The sequence below is a fragment of the Hyla sarda genome, chromosome 2 (genome assembly GCF_029499605.1).
Source record: "Hyla sarda isolate aHylSar1 chromosome 2, aHylSar1.hap1, whole genome shotgun sequence".
NCBI classification, from domain to species: Eukaryota; Metazoa; Chordata; class Amphibia; order Anura; family Hylidae; genus Hyla; species Hyla sarda.
Genome location: NC_079190.1, coordinates 339,922,802 through 339,935,200, shown reverse-complemented (window position 1 = coordinate 339,935,200; position 12,399 = coordinate 339,922,802). Strand labels below are relative to the sequence as shown.

General features: G+C 46.1%; 1 protein-coding gene and 1 long non-coding RNA gene across 7 annotated transcripts in view; one reads left to right on the top strand and one right to left on the bottom strand.

Moving 5' to 3' along the window:
• The window catches only part of LOC130356495 (uncharacterized), a 125,142-nt gene that overhangs the window by 56,311 nt on the left and 56,432 nt on the right, over window positions 1-12,399 (bottom strand). The gene's annotated exons all lie outside the window — the stretch shown is intronic.
• Window positions 10,217-12,399, top strand: part of SOX13 (SRY-box transcription factor 13) — a 67,594-nt gene continuing 65,411 nt past the window's right edge. For 3 of the 6 annotated variants that reach the window (XM_056558138.1, XM_056558139.1, XM_056558137.1), the window contains exon 1: window positions 10,219-10,767. The gene's annotated coding sequence lies outside the window, so the exon portion shown is untranslated. Of the gene's footprint in view, window positions 10,768-12,399 lie in introns of all 6 variants that reach the window. The other 3 variants (XM_056558142.1, XM_056558141.1, XM_056558136.1) reach the window with 3 other exon arrangements.

Below are 12,399 nucleotides of genomic sequence, written 5' to 3'. Positions count from 1 at the left end.
CCTCCGTCTGCCATGCAGGATGATCAGATCGCCGCGGCAGCGCTGCGGGCGATCCGATCATCCTGTTAAGTGACCACGATGCTGCAGATGCCGTGATCTATATTGATCACGGCATCTGAGGGGTTAATGGCGGACATCCGCGGGATCGCGGGTGTCTGCCATTACCGGCGGGTCTCTGGCTGCGATCCACAGCCGGGACCTGCCGCGCATGATGCCGGCATCGCTCCGATGCCCGCGGTTATGCTCAGGAGGTAAATGTACATCTTGGTGCGTTAAGTACCACATCACCAGTACTTACATTTACGTCCTGTGTCGTTAAGGGGTTAAGAAGTAGTAAATACTGCACTGTCCTGTGCTGAATGTGTGGAGGTGTCACCGGGGCAATTGGGCCAGTCAGCCCACATAAGCAGCGTCACTAAAGTGAGTGGCCTGTTTAGTATAGCCTTTCCTCGTCCCTGGCAATTTTGTGTCAAGTCTGAAAAAGAAACCCTGGTATTGAAAGCGGTTATCCAGGGATAGAGAAGCAGAGCTAATTTATTTAAAAAACAGCACCACGCCTGATATCAGGTTGAGTGCGATATTACAACTTGGTTCAATTCACTTCAATAAACTGAGCTGCAATGCCACACACAACGTGATAACAGGCGAGGTACTGTTTTTCTTAACAAATCAGTTATGTTTTCTAATTCTGGATAACCCCTTTAATGCAAACCACACATGTGATGTTTTGCTATTGAAGACCTTTGTCAAACTTGATGTAGATACAGGGAAATATATGAAGACAAAAAGATGGAGTATGGAGTGCTGGGAATAAAGGATGCAACTTCAATGGCCATTACACAATAGAAAACAATAGCAATTAATACAATAGAGAACAACTGGTTGCGCATACAATGATGAAGGCAAAAGGAACACAATTGTAATGAAGATGGGAGAGGGTTACAGGGTTAACTACCCCAACTTGATAGTGCTGGGCTCTCAGAGCTTATGCAAGGAAATAAAGCTAACAAATCCCCAAAAGTGTACTTGTTTTCTACTACTGTCATCATCTTTTTTGTGGTTTCATCTCGGACTGGGATTTTTACTAATCTAAGAACACTGGTTCTTAGGTTAGTAACAATCCATTCTTCTTATGTTAGTAACAAATGCCAGTCCAAAATAAAACCACAAAAGAGATGATGACAGTAAAGAAACCAGGACACTTTTTGGTACTCATCAGCTGGGATTACTTGTGTGTTAGTTGTTGGTAAGAGCTCCAGGAGTCAGACCCTCTGACCAAACATTACTTGCGTTACATATTTGAAGAGGTGTCCAGGCTTGAGAAATGTATCCCCTATCCTAAGGATAGGGGATAAGTTTTAGATCGGTGGGCCGACCACTGGGAGCCCTCATGATCTCCCGTATGGATTCTCCGGCCTGATAGCACGTGCCGACCACCGCACAAAGTGGCGGTCGACACGCCCCCTCAATACAGCGCTATGGCAGAGCCGGAGATTGCCAAAGGCAACGCTCCGGCTCTGCCATAGAGTTGTATTGAGGGGGCGTGTCAGCCGCCGCTTTGTGCGGAGGTCGACACGGCCCCTTCCCACAGACTGCTGGGGCCCCGTACGGGAGATTGCGGGGGGTCCCAGCGGTCGGACCCACCGCAATCTGAAACTTATCCCCTACCTTTAGGATAGGGGATACGTTTTTTAATCCTGGAAAACTCCTTTAATTAACCCCTTGGGGACGGAGCCCATTATGACCCTAAGGACGGGAGCATTTTTTGCAAATCTGACCACTGTCACTTTAAGCATTAATAACTCTGGGATGCTTTAACTTATAAATTTGATTCCGAGATGTTTTTTCGTGACATATTCTACTTTATGTTAGTGGTAAATTTTCGGCGATACTTGCATCCTTTCTTGGTGAAAAATTTGAAAATTTCATGAAAAATTTGAAAATTTAGCATTTTTCTAACTTTGAAGCTTTCTGCTTATAAGGAATATGGATATTCCAAATAAATTATATATTGATTCACATATACAATATGTCTACTTTATGTTCGCATCATAAAATTGATGAGTTTTTACTTTTGGAAGACACCAGGGGGCTTCAAAGTTCAGCAACAATTTTCCAATTTTTAGCAAAATTTTCAAAATCGGAATTTTTCAGGGACCAGTTCAGGTTTGATGTGGATTTGAAGGGTCTTCTGGTTAGAAATACCCAATAAATGACCCCATTATAAAAACTGCACCCCTCAAAGTATTCAAAATGACATTCAGGAAGTGTGTTAACCATTTAGGTGTTTCACAGGAATAGCAGCAAAGTGAAGGAGAAAATTCAAAATCTTCATTTTTTACACTGGCATGTTCTTGTAGACCCAGTTTTTGAATTTTTACAAGGGGTAAAAGGAAAAAAATCCTCTCAAAATTTGTAACCCAATTTCTCTCGAGTAAGAAAATACCTCATATGTGTATGTCAAGTGTTCGGCGGGCGCACTAGAGGGCTCAGAAGCGAAGGAGCAACAATGGGATTTAGGAGAGTGAGTTTTTCTGAAATGGTTTTTGGGGGGCATGTCCCATTTAGGAAGCCCCTATGGTGCCAGGACAGCAAAAAAACCCACATCGCACACTATTATGGAAACGACACCCCTCAAGGAACGTAACAAGGGGTACGGTGAGCCTTAACACCCCACAGGTGTTTGACAACTTTTTGTTAAAGTCGGATGTGTAAATGAAAAAAAAATATTTTTCCACAAAAATGCTGGTTTTTCCCCAAATTTTACTTTTTTACAAAGGGTAGTAGGAGAAAATGCCCCCCAAAATTCGTAACCCCATTTCTTCTGAGTATGGAAATACCCCATGTTTGGGCGTCAAGTGCACTGCGAGCGAACTACAATGCTCAGAAGAGAAGGAGCGCCATTGAGCTTTTAGAGAGATAATTTGTTTGGAATGGAAGTCGGGGGCCATGTGCATTTACAAAGCCCCCTGTGGTGCCAGAACAGTGGACCCCCCCCCACATGTGACCCCATTTTGGAAACTACACCCCTCACGGAATGTAATAAGGGGTACAGTGAGCATTTACACCCCACTGGTGTTTGACAGATCTTTGGAACAGTGGGCTGTGCAAACAAAAAAAATTTATTTTTCATTTTCACGTACCACTGTCCCAAAAATCTGTCAGACCCCTGTGGGGCGTAAATGCTCACTGTACCCCTTATTACATTCCGTGAGGGGTGTAGTTTCCAAAATGGGGTCACATGTGGGTATTTATTTTTTTGCATTTATGTCAGAACCGCTGTAAAATCAGCCACCCCTGTGCAAATCACCAATTTAGGCCTCAAATGTACATGGTGCGCTCTCACTCCTGAGCCTTGTTATGCGCCCACAGAGTATTTTACGCCCACATATGGGGTATTTCCGTACTCAGGAGAAATTGCGTTACAAATTTTGGGGGTCTTTTTTTCCTTTTACCTCTTGTGAAAATAAAAAGTAAAGGGCAACACCAGCATGTTAGTGTAAAAAAATTTTTTTTTTACACTAACAGGCTGGTGTAGCCCCCAACTTTTCCTTTTCATAAGGGGTAAAAGGAGAAAAAGCCTCCCAAAATTTGTAGTGCAATTTCTCCCGAGTACGGAGATACCCCATATGTGGCCCTAAACTGTTTCCTTGAAATACGACAGGGCTCCAAAGTGAGAGAGCGCCATGCGCATTAGAGGACTAAATTAGGGATTGCATAGGGGTGGACATAGGGGTATTCTACGCCAGTGATTCCCAAACAGGGTGCCTCCAGCTGTTGCTAAACTCCCAGCATGCCTGGACAATCAGTGGCTGTCCGGAAATGCTGGGAGTTGTAGTTTTGCAACAGCTGGAGGCTCCGTTTTGGAAACACTGCTGTACAATATGTTTTTAATTTTTATTGGGGGGGGGGGACAGTGTAAGGGGGTGTATATGTAGTGTTTTACTCTTTATTAGGTGTTAGTGAAGTGTAGTGTAGTGTTTTTAGGGTACATTCACACTGGCAGGTTACGTTCACATGGGGGGGGGGGGCAAACCTCCAGCTGTTTCAAAACTACAACTCCCAGCATGCACGGTCTGTCAGTACATGCTGGGAGTTGTAGTTTTGCAACAGCTGGAGGCACACTGGTTGGAAAACCTTCAGTTAGGTTCTGTTACCTAACTCAGTATTTTGCAACCAGTGAGCCTCCAGCTGTTGCAAAACTACAACTCCCAGCATGCACGGTCTGTCAGTACATGCTGGGAGTTGTAGTTTTGCAACAGCTGGAGGCACACTGGTTGGAAAACCTTCAGTTAGGTTCTGTTACCTAACTCAGTATTTTCCAACCAATGAGCCTCCAGCTGTTGCAAAACTACAACTCCCAGCATGCACGGTCTGTCAGTACATGCTGGGAGCTGTAGTTTTGAAACAGCTGGAGGCACACTGGTTGGAAAATACTGAGTTGGGTTCTGTTACCTAACTCAGTATTTTCCAACCAGTGTGCCTCCAGCTGTTGCAAAACTACAATTCCCAGCATGTCTGATCACAGAAGGGCATGCTGGGAGATGTAGTTATGCAACAGCTGGAGGTACGCAACTACAACTCCCAGCATGCCGAGACAGCTGTTTTCTGTGTGGGCATGCTGGAATTTGTAGTTTTGCAACATCTGGAGTGCTACAATTTAGAGACCACTGCACAGTGATCTCCAAACTGTGGACCTCCAGATGTTGCAAAACTACAACTCCCAGCATGCCCAGACAGCAAACAGCTGTGTAGGCATGCTAGGAGTAGTAGTTTTGCAAGATCTAGAGGGCAGTATAGAGATCACTGTGCAGTGGTCTCTAAACTGCAGACCTCCAGCTGTTGCAAAACTACAAATTCCAGCATGCCCACACAGCAAACAGCTGTCTGGGCATGCTGGGAGTTGTAGTTTTGCAACATCTGGAGGGCTACAGTCTAGAGACCACTATAGTGGTCTCAGACTGTAGCCCTCTAGATGTTGCTAGGCAACTACTCACCGGCTTCCGTCGCATCCGGGAGCCGTCCTCTTCTGCCGCACGCCGCCGCCGATCTCCGTCGCCGTCCGCCGATCCTCGTCGCTCCGCTGTCTCCGGAGGGGTAAGTGGACGTCGGCGCCCGGTCCTCTTCGTTTTCCCCGTTCTGCCCCGCCTATTGTGGGAGGGCAGGACGGGGAAAACGAAAGTAAACCCCTCCGCCCCAGATCTGCTATTGGTGGTCGCGTCTAGACCACCAATAGCAGGGATAGGAGGGGTGGCAACTCTGCCACCTCACTCCTATCGCTTTAGGGGGATCGTGGGTGTCTTAGACACCTGCGATCCCCCTTCTATTCCGGGTCACCATAGACCCGTAATGACCCGGAATCGGCGCAAATCGCAAGTGTGAATTCACTTGCGATTTGCGCCGATCGCCGACATGGGGGGGTCTAATGACCTCCCTGGGCATTTGCACGGGGTGCCTGCTGATAGATATCAACAGTCACCCCGGCCCGGTCCCCGCCCGGCGCGCAGCGGGGGCCGAAATTCCCACGGGCGTATGGATACGCCCTTCGTCCTTAAGTACCAGGATGCAAGGGCGTATGCATACGCCCTTCGTCCCCAACAGGTTAATATACCATAAGAGACCTTTTTATATATTTTTTTTTTACTACATATATACATTGGTATGTTAAACAAATTAGGTTAGGTTTCTACTCGTTTTTTTTTTTTTTAGATGTTCGCTGCAAGTCAATATGGAATTATAGATAGCTGTATATAGTGTATACAAAAGATGAAAATGTCCCCTTACTTCCCTCCAGTCCTGGCTGGGTCTGTGTAGCTCTGCTCCCTGGTGATGACGTCATTAGTAGTGTTGAGCGGCATAGGCCATATTCGAATTTGCGATATTTCGCAAATATATAGACTAATATTTGTCATATATTCGCTTAATTCGTATATTCGTAATATTAACGTTTTATTTTCGCATATGCGAAAATTCGCGTATGCGAAAATTAGCATATGCAAAAATAAGCATATACAAAAATTAACATAAGCGGAAATTTGCGTAAGCAAATTTTCGCATATGCGAAAATTCGCACGCCAGTCTCAGACATTAGTATTACAGCCTTCTTTACACCACACAAGCTGAAAGCAGAAAGGGATGATCACTGTGATGTGTACTGTGAAAAAAAAAAAAACAGTATTCGGAATTACGAATATATAGTGCAATATTCGCGAATAAAATTTGCATTGCGAATATTCGAGAGCAACACAAGTCATTAGGAGGTGGAGCTTCAGACGGAAGCCAAGCTGGTAAGTCTGAGGCTCTGTTCACATTGTCCGTTTTGTATATAGTGAACAGACCCATCTGGCAGTGTCTTCCCAGACAGGGAGACTCCAGCTGTTGATAAACTACAACTCCCAGCATGCCCAGGCAGCCAAATGTCCTAACCAATTTTTTGTGTTTTTGTTTCTTCTCATTTCAGGTCCGTGTATGCAGAGGATTACGGCGGATTCGATGGATTACGGCGAATGAACTGGATTTTTTTTTCTTTTGGTAAAATGGTTAACGAGGGCTGTGGGGGAGTGTTTTTAAAATAAAATAATATTTCCAATGTGTTGTGTTTTTTTTTTTTATTGCATTTTCAGGCTTAGTAGTGGATCTTATTGACGAAATCCATCGCATGTCGATGTCAGCATCGAAATACGATGCTTTTATATGTCGGGACCATCGCATTAACTGCTATCCGGCAGCGCAAAATGCTTAAGCTGCTGTCGGATAGCAGTGTAATATGCCCCAGCAGGTTCACTTACCTATCCCTGCTGCTCCGGGTCCTCTCCGGGGTCCGGGCCTCGCTTTCCGGCATCGTTATTACGTAGCTGCGCACGCCGTCCCGGCGCACTAACGTAATAACATCACCAGAAAGCGAGGCCCGGACTCCGGTGAAGATGTGGAAGACGCTGGAGGACCTAGAAGAAGACGCCGGAGCAGCGGGACAGCATCGGGAGCCCCTGGGAGACCATCGGGAGCGGTGAGGACGCTGTCCGGAGCAGCGGGGACAGGTGAGTATTTAATGCACTTTTTACATTGCACGGATCCCTCAACATACGATGAATTCGACAAACGATGGGTCGTTTGGAACGAATTACCATCGTATGTTGAGGGACCACTGTACTAAGCTGGGGCTTAGCGTTAGCCCCCAAAACAGCCAGTGATAACCCCCAATTATTACCCCAGTACCCACCGCCAGAGGGATGCCGGGAAGAGCAAGTACCAACAGGCCCGGAGTGTCAAAAATGGCGCTCCTGGGCCTAGGCGGTAACAAGATGGCATTATTTAGGCTGGGGAGGGCCAGTAACAATGGTCCTCGCCCGCCCTGGTAACGTCAGGCTGTTGCTTCTTGGTTGGTATCTGGCTGTGAATAAAAATACGGGGAACCCTATGTGTTTTTTTTTTCTATAAATCAATACATTTTAAAAATGCACTGACACTGGCAGAAGGGTCTGTTCACATTATACAAAACGGACAATGTGAACAGAGCCTCAGACTTACCAGCCTGGCTCCTGTCTGTAGCTCCGCCCCCTAATGACATCATCACTAGGGGTGAAGCTACACAGACCCAGTGGGGACAGGAACGAGGGAGGTAAGGGAATCTTGTCTTCTGTATACACTATATACAGCTACCTATAGATAGCTGTATATTCTGTATACTGCCCAAAGGGGCTATGGAAGCAGGGAGTCCTGTCAGTCTGGTGACAGGATTCCCGTTTACTGTATAGTATACACAGGTACACTATGCACCCCTGTATACTATACGGACGGGGAGGTGAGTAGTGATGCTGTACATCACTCATCTCCTTACACTCTGTGGACCGGGCGCTCAGCACCCGACCCACAGAGTGGTACTTGAAGACAGTGAGAAAACTGCCTCAGGGTACAAATTTGGCTGTTTCCATACACCAGGAAAAACGCCAGAAAACTGCCAAAATGCAGGGAAAAGCTATGGCAGTTTTTCAGGCATTTTTGCTGGCTTTTTTTTAGTTGTAAAAAAAAAAAACAAATAAAACAACAAGTGGAAACCTAGCCCCACACTTTGCTTTGTCATGAGGATTTTTTGTTTTTCTTACAAAATGTACTCCTAAGTTTTGCTTATGAGTGTAATACCCCCATGTCATCACGCTCTGCCAAGAACCATATGGAATGAAGGTAAGAAGACTATACAACATAGATGTTTTTTTGTCTCTGGATTGCCTGAACTATGTTATAATGGACAATTTACACTATAAAAGACAGTGCTGTTATCTGATCAAATTGCATATGCCGGTAGGATATGTGGGAGATGCTATGTATATGCGTGTTTCATTGTAATCCTACCTAATCAATTAATAATCATTTCTTTTTTTATTTGGTCCAGCTGTTTCACGTTGTCTTTATCTTATCACATATATTTAGTGTCCAATTTGTCTACCTATGAGAAGACTTCTCCCTTAACCATATTCGACTGCCATACTGCTAGGTTTCCACAGTTTTTATTTTTCTGTCAGTTTTTGGATATCTGCCACTGCAGTTTTTGAGCCAAAGCCAGAAGTGTATTCAAAAGTAATAGGACATATAAAAGAAGGACTTTGGGTTGTTCACACTGAGTAATTTGAGAGGAATCTCCGCTTGCGGAATTCCGCTAATGGTGATTCCATCTGGCAGCCGCCGCCAAAATCCTTTGGCGGTAGGAGCACGCAACCCTGCCCCGTCTCCATTGACGGCAATGCAGTGCTTGCGGAATTCTGTACAGAGAGTGAACAGGAATTCTCGGCCGCTAAAATTCCGCAGTGTGAACGGGTTCCACTGACAGTTATGTTAGGGGTTCCATGCCAATTCCTCAGTGTGAACATACCCTTATACTTCTCCTCCCTCATGGATCCACTCCTGACTTTGGCTTAAAAACTGCAGTGACACCAGAAAAAAAACCTGTGTAAAAACCTAGAATAAGGCTAAATTTCCACTTAGTTTTTTTTTCCGGCAGTTTTTGGAGCACTTCCACTGCAGTTTTTGAGCCAAAGTCAGAAGTGGATCCATAAGGGAGGAGAAGTGTAAGTCCTTCCTTTATATGTCCTATTACTTTTGAATACACTTCTGGCTTTGGCTCAAAAACTGCAGTGGCAGATATCCAAAAACTGCCGGAAAAAAAACAAGTGGAAACTTAGCCTAATAAAAGACTAATTTTGGATGTAATTTTGGCTTGTCTTTTTAAAGAGATGTGTGTGAGTGTATATGTGTCTATATGCCATTGAAAGGTCTTCCGTTAGGTTGCAAATAAACATTTCAATTCGACTTTTCCTAGTTATATCTGAAGCCTGGGTGACATTTTAGGTGGCCAATATTATAACGCCTATATTATAACTTTCGTCATCCTGCTTTTCTACAATCCTGAACTGCAACTCTGTTTGGGAAAATTCTGTTTCCGACAAATCTGGTTGAGAAAGTTGGATGACAGACCCATTAAGAGCAGGGTGGCGATGTTGACTGTCACCCAGCTTTCCCATGAGGAGACATATAAATGAAAGTAAGAGCAGAATACAGAAGAGAATACAAGGGGTTTCCAGGTGGAGATGTTCTGGTGCAGACATCAGAAGCCTTTTACTAGACCGATGCCTCCCAACCAGGATGCCTCCAGCTGTTGCAAAACTACAACCCCTAGCATGCTGGGAGTTGTAGTTCTGCAACAGCTGGAGACACCCTGGTTGAGAAACACTGTACTAGACGAATGACTGTCACTGCTGGAAGCAGCAATAAGAAATGGTGAGCTGTGGGTTATTGTCTCCTCCATACAACTCATAAATCCCAGCCCTTCTTCCAGGACCATGGACCTTTGTTATTTCTCCCGAGCTGCAAAACAATCACCTGGTACCAAAGGTCACTGGTAATAAAGCAGATAAGCGGCGCTGACTTATTGGACGAGGCTGCCACAATGGAGCATTATTCTAGGGGCTCCGGCACGGAACGGGTTAAGGCTATTACACGGTATAGGGGCCTCTCTCCCTCTCCGCTCTCCCCCACTTCCCTTTGATGTGTCCCTCACGGGACAGGAATGTGCCCCCTCCCCCCAGTGTACAGGGACTGAGCCATTTCCTGCTGCTCCCAGTAATAGGGTCTGTGAGCATCATATGGACAGAGGAACAAAGGCCTTTATTCACCTCCCTCCTCTCAAAGAGCCATTGTTCATTGTCTTCCTGCGGCTGGGGCTGCTCTGGGGCTTTTGTCAATTGTTAGCTGGACAGACACACACCAGACTCTCACAGCGGGCCATGTATAGAAACATACTGTAATATATATTTTCTATACAGATACATGTAGATGGAATATTCCCTGATATTATAGAGGATGTCACACTGCGCACCGGGATAGAAAGCAGTTTGGAGAGAGTGCCGTCACGTGACCCTTCCTCCTCAGTAAATAACGCACGTGTGGGGTCGGCTCCTGCAGGGAGCAGCAGTGCCGCTTGTTCATACGGAGCGGACAGTGCCCTTTCCAGAGCCGCGGCTATGGCTGCTGATTGGTAACTCCTCACACACACAGCAGGGGGCGGGCAGGAAGCGGCGATTCCATCCCAGGAGAGGCGCTCACACCCACAGGATCACAGGAGAAGCAGAGCACGGACTGAGAGGCAGCGGGCGCACTATGACTATACACCCGGTGCTATGAGGAGAGCGCTCACACCGGTGACACGAGCTGACGGAAACCTCACGGCGTGACGGAGCGGAGGGAAAGCAGAGGAGCGGGCACCGCGTCCCAGCAGTGAGTATGGGTGACTCGCCTCCCCTCATGTCCCTCTGTCGCCACTGGCAACTTTTCTCCTCCGCTCACAGGCACCATGCCACCGTACTCCTGCCCACCCCCGCTATAGCCAGTCAGGACTGTACAGGGGGGTCCTCCGGGTATAGCCAGTCAGGACTGTACAGGGGGGTCCTCCGGGTATAGCCAGTCAGGACTGTACAGGGGGGTCCTCCGGGTATAGCCAGTCAGGACTGTACAGGGGGGTCCTCCGGGTATAGCCAGTCAGGACTGTACAGGGGGGTCCTCCGGGTATGTGGGTGATGCCACCGTCACCTCACATCCCTAACTGACACAAGTGACACAACCTCAGCATATATGAGACGTTATTACCTATACCACTGTTTCCCAACCAGGGTGCCTGCAGCTGTTGCAAAACTCCAACTCCCAGCAAGCCCGGACAGCCTTCGGCTGTCCGGGCTTGCAGGGAGCTGGAGTTTTGCAACAGCTGCAGGCACCCTGGTTGGGAAACACTGACCTATACCTACGCAAAGGGGTAGTTGTCAGCTTAGGAGTTGTGGCATATACACATAGGAGTAATGGTCACCTATACACATAGGCACAAGTGAGTAGCTGTCACATATAGATGGAGTTGTCACCTATTTACATAGTTCTGCCACTTAGGAGTAGCTGTCACATATAAACATAGGAGTAGTTGTCCCCTTATACATAGAAGTAGCTGTTACATATACACATAGGAGTAGTTGTCCCCTATGAGTAGCTGTCACATATACACATAGGAGTAGTTGTCCCCTTACACATAGGAGTAGTTGTCCCCTATGAGTAGCTGTCACATATACACATAGGAGTAGTTGTCCCCTTACACATAGGAGTAGTTGTCCCCTATGAGTAGCTGTCACATATACACATAGTAGTTGTCCCCTTACACATAGGAGTAGTTGTCCCCTATGAGTAGCTGTCACATATACACATAGGAGTAGTTGTCCCCTTACACATAGGAGTAGTTGTCCCCTATGAGTAGCTGTCACATATACACATAGGAGTAGTTGTCCCCTATGAATAGCTGTCACATATACACATAGGAGTAGTTGTCCCCTATGAGTAGCTGTCACATATACACATAGGAGTAGTTGTCCCCTTACACATAGGAGTAGTTGTCCCCTATGAGTAGCTGTCACATATAAACATAGGAGTAGTTGTCCCCTTACACATAGGAGTAGTTGTCCCCTATGAGTAGCTGTCACATATACACATAGGAGTAGTTGTCCCCTATGAATAGCTGTCACATATACACATAGGAGTAGTTGTCCCCTATGAGTAGCTGTCACATATAAACATAGGAGTAGTTGTCCCCTATGAGTAGCTGTCACATATACACATAGGAGTAGTTGTCCCCTATGAGTAGCTGTCACATATAAACATAGGAGTAGTTGTCCCCTATGAGTAGCTGTCACATATACACATAGGAGTAGTTGTCCCCTTACACATAGGAGTAGTTGTCCCCTATGAGTAGCTGTCACATATAAACATAGGAGTAGTTGTCCCCTTATACATAGAAGTAGCTGTCACATATACACATAGGAGTAGTTGTCCCCTATGAGTAGCTGTCACATATACACATAGTAGTTGTCCCCT